Below are 16,831 nucleotides of genomic sequence, written 5' to 3'. Positions count from 1 at the left end.
CCGAGCAGCCTAACCTGTTTAGTGAGCTCCTCACCAATGAGAGCCCCAGTCCCAACAAACAAGGTGGATGAAGCCTAAGGAATTACACTGAGTATTGTCCTCTGACAATACTCTAAGTGCAAGTATGTGTGCTTGCACACCTGCTCATGGATGCACATACTACATGAACACATAATAAATAAATAAATAAATAAATAAATAAATAAATAAATAAAAAGTAATGGTACCAGTGATCAATAAAACTATGCTAGCCTGTGTCTTTTTATAGGCAAATTGAGTCCTTTGTATTAAGTTATATTGATGGCCAGTGATTATTAATTCCTGTTAGTTTTTGGCTTTGTTGTTGTTGTTGTTGATAGTGTGTATATGTTTCCCTTCCTTTGTATCTGCTGGTGTTTTTCTTGCCTATGTTTGTCTGGGTACAACTAACTTTCTTTGGTTGCAGTTTTCCTTCTAGTACTTTCTGTAGGGCTGTGTTTGGGGATAGTATTGTTTAAATCTGATTTGGAATATCTTATTTTCTCTGTCTAAGTGATTAAAAGTTTGGTTGTGTATAATAGTTTGGGCTGGTGTCTGTGGTCTTTTAGTGAACATCTGTCCAGGAACTTTTGTCTTTGAAAGTCTCCATTGAGAAGTCAGGTGTTATTCTGATAGGTCTGCCATTGTATATTACTTGACCTTTTTCCTTTGCAGCTATTAATATTCTTTATTTGTACTGTATGTTTAGTGATTTGGTTATTATGTAGTGAGGGGAATTTTTGTCCAGTCTATTTGGTGTTTTGTAAGCTTCTTGTATCTTTATAGGCATGTCCTTCTTTAGGTTGGAAAAGTTTTCTTCCATGATTTTGTTGAATATATTTTCAGTGCCTTCTTCTATCCCTATTAGTATTCTTCTCCTTCTTCTATCCCTATTAGTATTAAGTTTGGTCTTTTCATGGTGTCCCAGATTTCCCAGATGTTTTGTCTTAATACTGGCTCAACTGTGTTCATAGCAGCACTATTCATATTAACCAGAGCCTGGAAATGCCTAGATGCCCCTCATCCAAGGAATGGATTGGATAAAGAAAATGTGGTACATTTACATAATGGAGTGTTACTCAGTGGTAAAAAAAAAACAGTGACATCATGAAATATTCAGGCAAATGGATGAAATTAGAAAAAATATCATCCCAAATGAGGTAACTTAGATCCAGAAAGACAAACACAGTATGTATTCACTCATAAGTGGATTTTGGATATAAGCCAAAGGATAACCAGAATACAATCCACAGCCCCAGAGAAGCCAGGTAACAAGGAGGACCCTAAGAAGGATGGATGGATCACCCTGAGAAGGGGAAATAGATGAGATCTCCTGTGTGAACTGGGAGTGAGGAGGGAAGAGTGGAGTAGATGGGGGATGTGAACATGAGTGATCAGGATGGTCTAGTTGGGGGAGGGATGAAGAGGGAGATCAATGAAAGAGATATCTTGATAGAGGGGAACATTATGGGATTAGGGAGAAACCTGCTGTCAGGAACACTCTCAGGAATACACAAGGATGACCCCAGCTAAGAATCCTAGCAATAGTGGAGAGGGTGCCTCAACTGGCCATCTCCTGTAGTCAGATTGGTAACTACCCTCATTGTCATCCTGGAACCTTCATCCAATAACTGATGGAAGAAGATGCTGAGATCAACAGCCAAGCACTGGGTTGAGCTCTGGGAGTCTAGTCGATGAGAGACAGGAGGGATTATGTGAGAAAGGGGGAAGGTCAAGATTATCATGGAGAACTCATAGAGACAGTTGACCCAAGCTCATGGGAGCTCATGCACTCTAGACTGACAGGCAGGGAGCCTACATGGGACTAATCTAAACCCTTTGCATATGGGTGTAGCTTGGTCTGTTTTTAGGGCCCATAGCTATGGGACCAGGATCTGTCCCCGGTGCATGAGTTGACTGTTTGGAACCCATTCCCTCTTCAACCTTGATGCAGGGGTAAGAGCTTGGTCCTGCCTCAACTTGATATGCCATGCTTTGTTGACTCCCATGGGAGGCCTTACCCTTTCTGAGGAGTGGATAGGGAGGTATAGAAAGGAGGTGGGGGAGGGAACAAGAAGTGAGAAGAGAGGGGAATCTGTGGTTAATATGTAAAATAACTAAAAAATTTAAAATTAAAAACCAAAAACAAAACAAAATAAAAAAAAGAAATGCTGGCTCTTCCTTACAGTTCATAGCAACTTTGCTTAGTGGCCATTACTTTTGATATTGACATGGTTAATCTTAATTTTATAGCTCTCTTTTAAAAAATTTGGTATTAGCTTTCTCAGTACAATTGTCAATCACCCTATCAAAAGCAGAATGATTGCATGCCCATACTCTGTGTACTCAGAGTGCACTGTGGCCACCACATAGGTTCTGTTCAGTTTCTTAGAAGCTGAACATTAGAAGCATGGCTTTAACTCGTATACTCTTAGATATGCCCAAAGTCTTTGTCCACCACCAACCACTTCAACCTGGCCTGGGCCATATCACCTCTGTGGATTACTATGAGATACGGATGATGGCTTCAAAAGGGGGCTAATCAATCCAAGAACAAAATATCACTGAGTATGCACTATAGGTGAGTACTGGCACTAGAAATAAAATAGCAAGAGATTTGTTTTAAAAAATCCTGTCAAGGAATTGGTGCTCCATTCTTTTTCTCATTTGTGCAAAAGAACACATTAAAACTCATCCATCCATCCATTCATCTACCCTCCAAGCACTCTGGGTTTCTGTGTTAAACTTCATTCTCCAGTGGGATGAAATGACCACCAATTCAAATGGTGCTAGATATGAAGAAAACAAAACATGATGGAAGTTATGTTATGACATATAGTCATGGTCAATATTATATTTTGTGTTTTGAGGAGAAAACAAATAGAAATTGGTAACTGATGAATGTCAGAAATAGTACACAGTTTTGAAGGCTATAAGCTTAAGGCTCCAACAATTGTGGTGTCTGGTGAGAGTGCTAGCCTTTGCTTTTAAGATGTTACCTTGGATGCTACATTTTCCAGAGGAAGAAAGTGGAAGGCAGAGCTCTCACTCCCACAAATCTGTATATCATGACATAAATCCATCCAAGGTGGTCTCATTACTTGAACATATACACTCAAAGATAAAACTCCCAGCATTACTGCACTGAGAGTAAACCACCAATACTTGAGTTGGGAAACATATTATAGTGTGGCAGGGTGTAATGTTGCATGTTAGATGACTACATTCTGGTAGATATTACTAGATATTACATGATATTACATGAATAATGAAGAAGGGTATATCATGAAATTTTGTGGAACAGCCCAGGCAGATGTAGCATAGGCTTGAGAGGAAGAAGAAGTTAGGAAACTAGCGCAATATTCAGGGATCATGCTGACAATTTAAAATACATCATATTTTAAAAAGTCAAAGTAATCAATCTGAAGATAAAAGAGACATCCATGGAGACAAAGTAACAAGCTTATGGCCACACAATGAGTTAGGAGTATGGACTAGTATAAGTACTAAGAGATTCACACCCAGGCAGGTTATTATACTCCTTCATGTACAGCTTTTCACAGAGTATAACAAAGATTTGGGGTCTTATTTCTCCCACTATACATATCCTAGGTCTTTAACAAGAAACTATATATTAAATAGCAATTCTTTTGGTGTTATTTTTTATTAGGTTTGTCTTAAACAAAAGGGGACCCAGAACACTCTTGTGACATCTTCCCTAATTAGTTGAACAAAGTTTCCAAAGTCAAGGATTTAAAAATTCCATCTACTTAGAGATTTTTGTTTGGTTCAGAGTTGGATTCTGGGAAGCAATTACCAGGAACTTTCAAAAGTTTTGTAATGAGAAGAAAGATTATTTATTATTTCTTCCCCATGTTTGGACATTTTGCAGCTGTATTGATGGTCTTAATTAGGAGGTTTTATAAGCCACATTGAAGTGCTCAAGCTCAGAGCATCCAAAAACTTAGAGTTGAAATTTAATTTTGGACAGAGTATTATTGTGCTGTAAATAAACTGCTTTTTTAGGACATTGAAATGTATAAAAGATACAGAAGATTATGACCCACCTCCATTCCACAGGATTACAGGTATATATCACTTATGTTTGCAACCCCTATCTCATGGGTCTACACATATGTACCACTAAGTCTGCTAACCCCATTCTGTAGGACTAGCAACTCTATATCCACCATCCCATTCTGCTGTATTATAGGCATATACCACTCTGTCTGCTAGTTGATTCTTCTTAAGAAAATCTTTGCTTTTATATTTGTGCTGGTAACATTTGTAAGTAACATGGAGACACCTTGAGACCTTTTATTCATTGATGGGTGGAAAACATTTCTTCCAGGCATTGATTTGTCTCTTCAGATGAAGAAGACATTTCATGGTTGCAGAGACTCTGACTCATGTTTGATGCTGAAGGCATTGTTACTGTTCATTATCAGCTGGGGCTCTTAGTCTTTTTCTTTTGGTGGTTTAATTTAAATATTAACAACTAGTGAAATTCCTCTAGGTTCATGCATGCTAGCTACATCCCTACTTGGTAGGTACCTCCATTTGGGTTTTTCCTTTAATGCCATAAACTTTATATGGTTGAAAGCAACCCATGCCCTTTTTTCCCTTTTTAATTTTTTGAAATTATAATATAATTACAACATTTCTCACTTCCATTTACTCCATCCAAGCCCTCCCTGCCTTATGCGAAGTAATAATTCAGTTCTCATCTTCTCCCTCTTTCTAGGTGACTTTAGCTTATTTCAAAGTGGACAAAAATCTAACCAGGAGACATGACCACACACCCCTATTCAATTCTTTAAAGTAATATTTGCTTTAATATCAGGGACTTTGCACTTGCCTCTGATGATGTCAGATTCACCTTGTATTGGCTTCCTTAATTACTTTCCTGTTGATGAAGATGATTATTATCACTGGAAGTTTTTGAGCCAAGGTCTCACTGTATAGCCCTTGGCTGCCTGGAATTTACTATGTAGTCCATGCTGGTCTCTAACTCACAGAGACCCACCTTCCTCTGCCTCCCAAGCTCTAGGATTAAAGGCCTTTGCCACCAGGCCTGACCAGCTTCCTGATTATGAGCATCCTATCATTGTTTATTTTCTTTATATGGGATTATTTTTGATTTTCTTCCATTTACATGCTGATTAATGGCTTTCTCCACTAGAGTGCAAGCTCCTAGAATTGGTAGGGTTTCTTGCTGCTTTTTTCCCATCCAAGTAAATACCTGAACATGCAGATACTCAAGAAATGTTGTCAAATGAAAGAGAATAATCAATGTACATGAAAGCTATATAGACACGTGCAAACTGAAAGACACACAGACACATACACACAAATCTATATGAAAGTTTGTTCTGCATTGAGTTAATTGATCTTGAGCTGGTAACTGCATTACAATTCTTTAAAAATAAAGCTGCAATACATTTTTTCTTTTTATGTAAATTAGAAACAATCTTATTTTACATATCAATCCCAGTTCCCTCTCTCTCCCATCCTCCCATGCCCCCACCAACCCCCATCCATTCCCCTTCTGCTCCCCAGGGAGGGTGAGGCCTACCATGGGGGAATCTTCAAAGTCTCTCATATCATTTGGGGCAGGGCCTAGGCCTTCCCCCATGTGTCTAGGATGAGGGAGTATCCCTCCATGGGGAATGGGCTCCCAAAGTCCATTCGTACACTAGGAATAAATACTTTTCCACTACCAGAGGCCCCATAGACTGCCAAGGCCTCCTCACTGACACCCACATTCAGGGGCCTGGTTTGGTCTTTTGGTGGTTTCCCAGCTGTTAGTCTGGGGACCATGAGCTCCCCCTTGTTCAGGTCAAGCTGCAATATATTTTTAAAGCCAATTCTTTAGTAAAGAGGAGAAAATACATTATACCATCTGGATTACATGAAACTTAGTTTTTAAAGAAGCCCTTAGAAATTTACTTTGAAATATATAAAACAGAATGGTTAAGTAGGTAGACTGAGGAGTAGTTAGGTGGAGAGATACAGGTTGAATCGAGTTTGCTAAAATATTGATGTGGAAATCATGTGGTAGCTACAGAGGTGTTCACTGGAAAATTCTATCTCCAAGCCTCCATAAGCAACTCTGGGAAAGAAAAAATTACCCAAGTTTATTCACACATTCAATAAACAACATTGGGAAAGAAAAAAAAATACCCAAGGATATTCACACTTTCAACAGAATTTAAATTTGAACTTCTGTAATTTCTACACTCCTAAAATTGAACACAGAGAGTAGCTGGTTATCAAGGAAACTTTCAAGGAAGTTCTTTAATATATATTAATCAACAAACAGTATTACGTTTGATAAGATTGCTTAAAGTAACAACTGGGTACTCACATGGTTAGCCAGGGGTTGAATAACTACAACATTGGATCTCTTCTACCATTTCAACCTAAGAACTGTATGCTGTTTCCAGAGGACTGGGTACAGTTAGAACCTGTAGGTGGCTCATAATTAGTACTTGCTACAACAGGAAAAATCATGTTCTTATTTGTGACTCATTATCCTCTTATTTTGAGAAAGTGTCCTCATCATCGTAAAGATGAGTCATTGACTTTCTATCTTGAGGGTCTGTGTAACTTGTATCCCCTTTTGATATTGGTAGTTGTAATATGGGGAAACCCCTCATTATAATAAGAATGTAAGGATGTTCCCACAAATGTGACCATTCTACCTGCCTGACTTTTGATTATTACATTCATGATAGTAGTACATATAGCTGCATAATATGATACACCATACCTATTTTACAGATGGGGAGATTGAGGTAAGTGATCTTGATAATTTCACTGTATAGTATAAAGGCAATGACTTAGAATTAGTATATAAGTTCCTAACACTAATTCACTTACCTAGATAAAAACCTAGGCAAAATTCTCATTTTTTAAAGCAAAAAGAATGAGGAGATAGGATACTTGAGAAAGCCATCCCAATAGTACCATAGGGAGTATGGATTTTATTTGGGTTGATTCATGCCAAAAACTTAGATCAGTCCTACTACGCTTTTTTTTTTTAGTTTTTTTTTTACTTATTCTTTTTTATTAGAAAGAAAATTATTTTACATGTCAATCCCAGGCCCCTCCCCCACCCCTCCTCCCCTTCCCCCCCACGAATGCCCTACCCATCCCATACCCTATCTGCTCCCCAGGAAGGGTGAGGCCTTCCATAGGGGGTCTTCAAAGCCTGTCATATTCTTTGGGATAGGGCCTAGGCCAACCCTCTTGTGTCTAGGCTCAGGGAGTATCCCTCCATATGGGATGGGCTCCTAAAGTCCATTCCTATGGTAGCGATAAGTACTGATCCATTACAAGAGGCCACATAGATTTCCAAGGTCTCTTTAATGACACACACATTTAGGGGGTCTGGACCCCTTTGCTCATCAGTCCTCCTCTGCATCTGGATTTCTGTTCAGTTCAAGGTTTAGCTGTGGGTGTCTGCTTCTACTTCCACTAGCTGCTGGATGAGGGCTATGCAATGGCGTATGAATTAGTCATCAATCTCATTAACAGGAGAGGGTATTTAAGGTAGCCTCTCCTCTGTTGCTTAGATTGTTAGTTGATGTCATCTTTGTAGCTCTCCAGACATTTCCCTAGTGCCTGATTACTCTTTAAACTTATAATGTCTACATCTATTATATTATCTCATATCTTGCTCTCTTCTGTTCTTCCCCCAACTCAACCTCCCTGCCCATCATGTCCTCCTCACCTCTCCTCTTCTCCTCTTCTCATTCTGGTAGTTTCCTCCCGCTTCCCCCATGCTCCCAATTTCCTCAGGAGATCTTGTCCCTTTACCTTTCTCCAGGGAACCATGTATGTCTCTCTTAGGGTCCTCCTTGTTTACCAGTCACTATTGAAGCCTGGGATGCAGGCTGACTCTATGTTTAAAATCTGCATATGAGTGAGTACATACAATGCCTGTCTTTCTGTGAGTGGGTAACTTCTCTCAGAATGGTTTCTTCTAGTTCCATCCATTTGCCTGCAAATTTCAACATTCCATTGCCTTTTTTCCCGCTGAGTAGTACTCCATTGTATATATGTACCACATTTTTTCTATCCATTCTTCAGTTGATTGGCATCTAGGTTGTTTCCAGGTTAAGGCTATTACAAATAATGCTACTATGAACATGGTTGAACAGATGTCCTTGTTGTAGGAATGTGCTTCTTTTGGATATATGCCTAAGAGTGGAATTTCTGGATCTTGTGGTAGACTGATTCCCACTTTCCTGAGGAATCAGCATACAGATTTCAAAAGTGGCTGTACAAGTTGTCACTCCCACCAGCAGTGGAGGAGTGTTCCTCTTTCTCCACAACCTCTCCAGCATAAACTGTCATTGGTGTTTTTGATTTTAGCCATTCTGACAGGTGTAATATGGTATCTCAGAGTTGTTTTGATTTGAATTTCCCTGATGGCTAAGGATGTTGAGCACTTTCTTATGTGTCTTTCAGCCATTTTAGATTCCTCTATTGAGAATTGTCTATTTATTTCTGTACCCCACTTTTTAATTGGATTATTTGGTGTTTTGGGGACAAGCTTCTTGAGTTCTTTGTAAATTTTGGAGATCAGCCCTCTGTGGGATGTGGGGTTGGTGAATATTTTTTCCCAATCTGTGGGCTGTTGTTTTGTCTTGTTGACTGTGTCCTTTGCCTTACAGAAGCTTCTCAATTTCAGGAGGTCCCATTTATTAATTGAGGACTTCAGTGTCTGTGCTATTGGTGTTATGTTCAGGAAACGGTCTCCCATACAAATGCGTTCAAGGGTATTTCCTACTTTCTCCTCTAATAAGTTCAGTGTGGCTGGGTTTATGTTGAGGTCTTTGATCCATTTGGACTTAAGTTTTGTGCATGGTGATAGACATGGATCTATATGCAGTCTTCTACATGCCAGCATCCAGTTATGCCAGCACCATTTGTTGAAGATGCTTTCTTTATTCCATTGTATAGCTTTGGCTTCTTTTCTTTGTCAAAAATCAGGCATTCATGGGTGTGCGGGTTAATATCATAGTTTCCAACTCGATTCCATTGGTCTACCTGTCTATTTTTGTGCCAATAATAGGCTGTTTTCAGGACTATAGCTCTATAATAGAGCTTGAAATCTGGGATGGTGATGCCTCCGGAATTCTTTTATTGTACAGGGTTGTTTTGGCTATCCTGGGTCTTTTGTTTTTCCATATAAAGTTGAGAATTGTTTTGTTAAGTTCCGTGAAGAATTGTTCTGGGATTTGATGGGGATTGCATTGAATCTGTAGATTGCTTTTGGCAAGATTGCCATTTTTACGAGGTTGATCCTACCTATCCAAGAACATGGGAGATCATTCCATTTTCTGGTAACTTCTTAAATTTCTTTCTTTAAAGACTCAAAATTCTTATGATACAGGTCTTTCACTTTTTTGGTTAGTGTTACCCCAAGGTATTTTATGTTGTTTGTGGCAGTTGTAAAGGGTGATGTTTCTCTGATTTCTTTCTCTGCACATTTATCATCCATATATAGTAGGGCTACTGATTTTTTTTTTGAGTTAATCTTGCATCTGCCACTTTGCTGAAGGTGTTTATCAACTGTAGAGTTTTTGGTTCACTTATGTAGAATATCATATCATCTGCAAACAGTGAAAGCTTGACTTCTTCCTTTCCAATTTGTATCCCCTTGATATCCATTTGTTGTCTTATTGCGCTAGAAAGAACTTCAAGGACAGTATTGAAGAGATATGGAGAGAGTAGACAGCCTTGTCTTGTTCCTGATTTTAGAGGAATAGCTTTGAGTTTCTTTCGATTTAGTCTGATGTTGGCTGTTGGGTTACTGTATATTGTTTTTATTATGTTAAGGTTTGTTTCTATTCCTGATCTCTCCAGGACCTTTATCCTGAAGGGGTTTTGGAGTTTGTCAAAGGCTTTTTCAGCATATAGTGAGGTGACCATGTGGTTTTTCTTCTTCAGTTAGTTTATATGGTGGATTACATTGATAGATTTTTGAATGTTGAACCAACCCTGCCTCCCAGGGATGAAGCCTATTTGATCATGGTGGATGATTTTTCTGATATGTTCTTGAATTCGGTTTGCCAGTATTTTATTGAGTATTTTTGCATCTGTGTTCATGAAGGATATTGGTCTGTAGTTCTCATTATTAGTGTGTCTTTGTGTGGCTTGGGTAGCCTCAAACAAGAGTTTGGCAAGGAACCTTCTCCTTCTATTGTATGGAACAATTTGAGGAGTATTGGTATTAGCTCTTCTTAGGATTTCTGGTAGAATTCTGCACTGAAGCCATCTGGCCCTGAGCTTTTTTTGGTTGGGAGACTTTTGATGACTGCTTCTATTTCCTTAGGGGCTATAGGTCTGTTTAAGCTGCTTATCTGTTCTTGATTCAATTTTGGTAAGTGATATCTTTCCAGAAAATTGCCCATTTCCTTTAAATTTTCAAATTTTGTGGAGTACAGGTTTTCAAAGTATGACCTGAAGATTCTCTGGAATTTCTCAGTGTTGTTGTTATATCCCCCTTTTCATTTCTGGTTTTGTTAATTTGCATGTTCTCTCTCTGCCTTTTGGTTAGTTTGGATAAAGGTTTGTCTATCCTGTTGATTTTCTCTTAGAAACAACTCTTTTTTACATTGATTCTTTGAATTGTTTTCTTTGTTTTGACTTTATTGATTTCTGCCCTCAGTGTGATTATTTCCTGGCATCTACTCCTCTTTGGTGAATTTGCTCCCATTTGGTCTAGAGCTTTCAGATGTGATGTCAACTCTCTGGTGTGACTCTTCTCTAGTTTCTTCATGTGAACACTTAGAGCTATGAACTTTCCTCTTAGTACTGCTTTCAAAGTGTCCCATAAGGTTGGACTTTTCTTTCCAGTACTTTCTGAAGGGCTGGATTAATGGTTACATATTATTTAAATCTGGTTTTGTCGTGGAATATATTGTTTTCTCCATTTATGGTGATTGAAAGCTTTGCTGGGTATAGTACTCTGGGCTGGCATCTGTGTTCTCTCAGAGTTGGTAGAATATCTATCCAGGTCCTTCTGGCTTTCAGTTTCCATGGAGAAATCCGGGGTAATTCTAATAGGTTTGCCTTTGTATGCTACTTGGCCCTTTTCCTTTGCTGCTCTTAATAGTCTTTCTTTATTCTGTAGTTTGGTGTTTTAATTATTATGTGACGAGGGGACATTTTTGGTGGTCCACTCTATTTGGTGTTCTGTAGGCTTCTTGTACTTTCATTGTCATGCCTTTCTTTAGGTTGGGAAAGTTTTCTTCTATGATTTTGTTGAATGTGTTTTCTGCAACCTTGAGTTGGGTTTCTTCACTTTCTTCTATACCTATTTTCCTTAGGTTTGGTCTTTTTACAGTGTTCCATATTTCCTGGATATTTTGTGTTAAGGATTTGTTGGACTTAAGATTTTCTTTGCTTGATGAATTTATTTCCTCTAGTTTATCTTCAGCATCTGAGATTCTGTCTTCCATCTCTTGTATTCTGTTGGTTATGCTTGCATCTGTGGTTCTTGATTGTTTACTTAGCTTTTCCACTTCCGACATTCCCTCAGTTTGTGTTTTCTTGTCTCTATTTCAGTTTTCAGGTTCTGAATTGTTTCCTTCAGCTGTTTAATTGTATTTTCTTGGCTTTCCTTGATTTCTTGCAGCTTTTGGTTTGTTTTTTCTTCCATTTCTCTGAAGGATTTTCTCATTTCCTCTCTTAGGGTCTCTATCATCTGCATGAAGTTGTTTTTAAGGTTCTCTTCTGCTTCTTCTGTGTTGGAAAGTTCATGTCTTGCTGGTGTAGAGTCCCTAGACTCTAGTGGTGTCTTATTGGTTTTCCTGTTGTTGGATGTGTTCTTATATTGTTGTCTTCCCATCTCTTCTTCAAGGGGTCCAGGTGGTGTCACTTCCTTTCCTGGTGTTATGGGTCCAGGGTTCTCTTCAGGTGGGTGCACTGGCTCTAATACTCTGATGGGTCTCAAGGTGGATGCAGGCAGGTCTCAGGCACTGGCTCTCCAGATGGGTGAGAGCAGGACTGGCACAGAGATGTCAGCAGACTCTGGGTTGCTTGGTCCTCAGGGGTCTAGTTGACCTGCCTGCAGACTCCTCTGCACTCTGTGGGGCCAGAATAGCCCAGCGATCTCAGCAGAGTCAGGGTCCCTGGGTCCTCAGGGACCCATTCAGTCTGCCTGCAGACCCGGGGTGGAGGGTGTGGGGGCATGGGGGATGTGGGGAGGCGTCGGGGCCTGGATTTCCCAGAGTGGTCAGGTGGAAGTTGGACCCATGGCAGGGACTGAAGCAGCTCACCTCTGCACTCTCTGCACTCTGTGGGGTCTGGAATAAATAGCCCAGCGATCTTAGCAGAGTTAGGGTCCCTGGGAAATCCCACCCCAGGGTCTTCGGGCAAAGTGAATTAGTCCCTGAAGACCCAGCACCTCTGACTCTGCTGAGATCACTGGGCTCCTCCACCCCTAGGCAGTGCAGAGTGCAGAGTGCAGAGAGTGCAGAGGTGAGCTGCTTTGGCCCCTAACTTGGGCGCAACTTGGGCCTCCCCTCTCTCGGAACTCCTGTCCATGGGTCTGCAGGCAGGTTCACTCGGCCCCTGAGGACCAAGCAACCCAGAGTCTGCTGACATCTCTACCCTGTTATTCTATATTTAATGCAGGAACTATCTTTCTGAAAGAAAGGTTAAGACCTAGCTTGAGTTTCTCCATGGGAAATTACCCTGATCTTTAAAGGTTGATGAGTGGAATTCAGCCAAGAAGGACCTTTCCTGTGTTGTTATTGGTATCTATTTCTTGCTCCTTTCATATCTCCTGTGTAGGTGCCCATCCTTATGAAGCACACTGATGTAGAGGGCTTAGTGGCATTCTGTGCATTCTACCAGCTTTCAGGAAGCTTTCAGAAATATTTTAAAGATGCTCACATCTTTGGCTGCCTCACTCAGTTCCCTTTCACTTGGGTTTCTTGTCATGAGAATTAATGAACATTGATGATAAACTCATAATTCCTAGATCTGAAAATCTCATCCAATAATTTGTGAATTCATGAAAAATGCTCATTGTCTTTAACCTTCACATTTTTCATTTTTACAATGAAATGAACTATAACATCTGGCATATAGAGCTGTGGTTATTAAATGGAACAGTGTCCATTAAAATTATAGCTCATTACCCAATGCCTTGAACCATTAGTAAGAATTTTGTGCAGTTTTCCTTGTGTCTAAAATAATTGGAATTAGGATGCCAAAAAGATGTTAGTTTGTCATCTTCATTGCAGAAATTTTCATTATAATTAAGATGTAGAAAGAACCTAACTGTTTATCAGTAGATGAATGGGTAAAAAATGTGGAATGTGTGTACAACTGAATGTTATCTAGCTTCAGGAGAGTAGAGAACTGTGCAATAAATAATAGTATGAATTAACCCAAAGATAACACACTAAATGAAATGAGAATATAAAGCATACAACATGATTTTAATTTTTAAACATTTATTAGTTCATTGCTTGTGTGCCCGTGCACACATGTGTTCTAGCAATGGGTGGCAATTACAGAACAGCTTGCTGAAGTTCTCTTGTCCATGTGAAACTCAAGGATTGAATTCTGGTTTTCAATCTTAGTGGTGAGTACCTTCACCTACTGAGCCATCTTACTGACCCTAGAAATGCTTCTTAAATACTCAGTAAAGCTTATTTCAACATGAAATAAGATTTGAAGGAATTACTTCAATATATTTTTAATTCATAAAAACCTTGCATCATAAAATATTAATGGTACTCTAGCTATGGGGTAAATTTAGTTTTGTTTAGTATGTTGCTAATCAATAAAATTATCATCTTTCTGAATTCACAATCCCAAATAATTTTAATTTTCACTGTATGATGTTTGATGTTTGTGCTTGTATTTCTTTTTCTTGTTGAATTGTTCCCTAGAGGCCAAGAGCATACATCTGTTGTTTCTGTACCTCCTGTATCAATGATCTCAAAATGGGAATTTAGGAGACTGATTTTGTTGGTAACTATACTTCTAACCCTTCATACCACAAGAATCAGACATGTTTGTAAAAAAGTGAAAGTTTCTTACTGTCCTGGCTCTGGATGCTTTAAATGCGATGACCTTGAGAGTTATATTATAGGCCTACTTTTTGGTGGTTTCCCAATGCACTTGCAATAAAGATAATCAGCTCCTCCCCTCTGAACCTCCCTGGCCCTTGATCCTGCTACTTTTTCAAGTCTTCATCTTCTGTCTTCTGTGGGTCTTTCCTCTTGATCCCAGTGTCTGACTTGTTTTAAGATCTCACATTTTACCAGCTGAGCTGTCATTTATCTTCCTTCTTATTCTCACATCTTTTCCACACCCCCAATCCTCAACTTTGTTTCTATAATTCCCTTGGTTCCTTTTCTAACTACTCGGATGAATTTCCGTATAGCACATGGCTTGGTGAATATTATTTTTGCAATGCATAGAGACACAAAGGATCATAGCAAAACGCTATAAAAATTACACACTGACAAGCTAACATTGACATAAATTCTTAGAACAACACAAATTAGCAAGACTGAATCATATAGAATAGGAAATGTAAAAGATTAATGAGGAGTAAAGATATCAGAATAGAATAGTAACCCTGGATGGCCAGAAGATGATTTTCTGCTTAAGTTGTATAATATTGATGAACAGAAATAATAATTGTCAGTCACAAAGACAGCTAACTTTAGACTTCAGAGCTGATTCAAAGCAGGCTGGTTGCCCCTAGAATAAGTACACAAGATCATTTGCCCAGGTGTCGTTTACTGATTCAAAGCCAGAGCTGGAAATAACTTTAGTCTGCATGTACCCCCTACCACTCAAAGTTCAGCTAATTGATTGTTATTGCTAAATCTTGATTTCCAATGTCATTTTCTGTCTGGGAACCCTCACCAATTTAGAGCTACCTGCAAGGTCACTTGCTCACTGGCTGGTAATTGTGACATTCCTAGCCTAAAAGAAAGGACAACAGAGAGGCAGAAAGCAGAGCTATGCAAGAGAAGGCTGCTATGGGAGAGAGAAGTGTGAGAGTTGAAGAAGTAGAATGAGAGAAGTGTGAGAGAATGAATGACAGTGAGTGAGTAGAGAATGAATGAATAATACAGAAGTATGTATTTGTGAGTGTGAGAGAGCTGTGTGACAGAGATGCTGCCCCACAGAAGCTGTGTCTAGGAGTTGTGTGAAGTGCTGTATGATGAGAGGTTATGTAAACGAGATGGATAGCTATGGCTGTGTGGAGATTTGTAACTGTAATTGAATATAAAAATATGTACTGGGCAGGAGAGAAATGCTTATATATAAAGGGAGATTGTCAAGAAAGAGACTATAAAGAATGAATTAAAAGAGAAGGTCACCATCAGGAAAGTGCCTCCTTGGTCCTTGTTTCTTTGGTTACCAGCGGAAAGTCTATGCTTGTTTATTCCCCCCACTCAGATAGAAAGGTCTGGTAACCCTTGGATAAGAATCTTTCCCACTACTCTGAGGCTTTCTCTTCATTACCCTGAAGTGGATCTGGTGGTGGTGGTGGGTGGACCCCTACAGTCCACGATAAGTAACCAAAATCTTCCAAGAAAGGAAAGTCTAGGACTAACTGGATAGATCTTTTTATTTATTTAACTAATTTTACATTCCCCCAACGTAGTCTCTCCAAATTTCCTAATATTTCTTCAAAAATTCATAGTAATGAAATGTTTGTAGAATTTCAAAAAGAGCCAGATTTTAATACTGACTAGGAATTCCTTTGAGGTAATTATGTTTGGCCATTAAAAGCTCTTTGCTATTTCTAAGGACCCCCCCAAAAGGACCCAAGGAAAAACATGGTTTGATAGCCTCTAGAAGCTGAACCAGTTATAAATAGAGAAACCCATCAAATTGCAACTTCACCCCACATGCATGTCTGAATCCAGGCAGGAGAAATTACCATTGGCTCTACTAGCATTAGGGGGAAAAAAATCACTGAGTCAACAGAGCTTGGCGTCCTTCTCATCTTCTTGCTCAAATTTCCTATTGGACATTATGATCATTTCAGTGTCTCTTCTGCAGAGAGTGTGTTCTTACTTTCTTTCCTTTGGTATATATGTTTGTGAATTTTCAGGAACAGTGAAGGATTGATGTGCTGTCCTATGCAAGGAATACAATTAGGATGCAAGCAAACCTAGAGTATTTTTAGAGCAAACCTAGAGTATTTTAAGACCTTTTGGAAAATAAATGAATGCTTACCGAAGATGTCAGACAACAGATAAATCAACAACACTGGTTTGCTTAGCGCTATGAAAGAAAGCCTTGTTCTTACATGTTTTCTCCCTGTAAGTAAGGTCAGGTTTTATTGTGCCCTTTATAAATAACTTAACAAAAGAAACCAGTGTGGTACTGAAAATGTTCATTCATTATTGTTTGGTAACGTATAGACAGAAGATCCTAAGAGATCACTACAAACAATGACTAACGAATTAGAAAATCTGTAAAATGAGGATATGAAATATAGTGTGAAACCAAGACAGAAAAAAAGGAATAGAAAGAGTGATCACTTGTTCAATGGACTCATGAGAGAGAATATGGCTAAGAGTAGGTTTAATTTGCTGCTAAACTTGAAAAGATGACTAGATATAGCCCATGGTTCCCATTATAATAAATGCAGTTTTTTCCTTCATCTAAGTGATCCAGTAAGAACATTTGAGTATTTCTGTTTTGCTGGGTAGAGGGCAGGAAATCTAATCCCATACTCAGGGGTCACTGTATTCTTTATTCAAACTGAAGTGCCTTTAACAGATATTCATCAGTTGCTATTGGGGTTGGCTTT

Source organism: Cricetulus griseus, chromosome 6 (assembly GCF_003668045.3).
Source record: "Cricetulus griseus strain 17A/GY chromosome 6, alternate assembly CriGri-PICRH-1.0, whole genome shotgun sequence".
NCBI lineage: Eukaryota > Metazoa > Chordata > Mammalia > Rodentia > Cricetidae > Cricetulus > Cricetulus griseus.
This window is presented reverse-complemented; position numbering follows the sequence as displayed.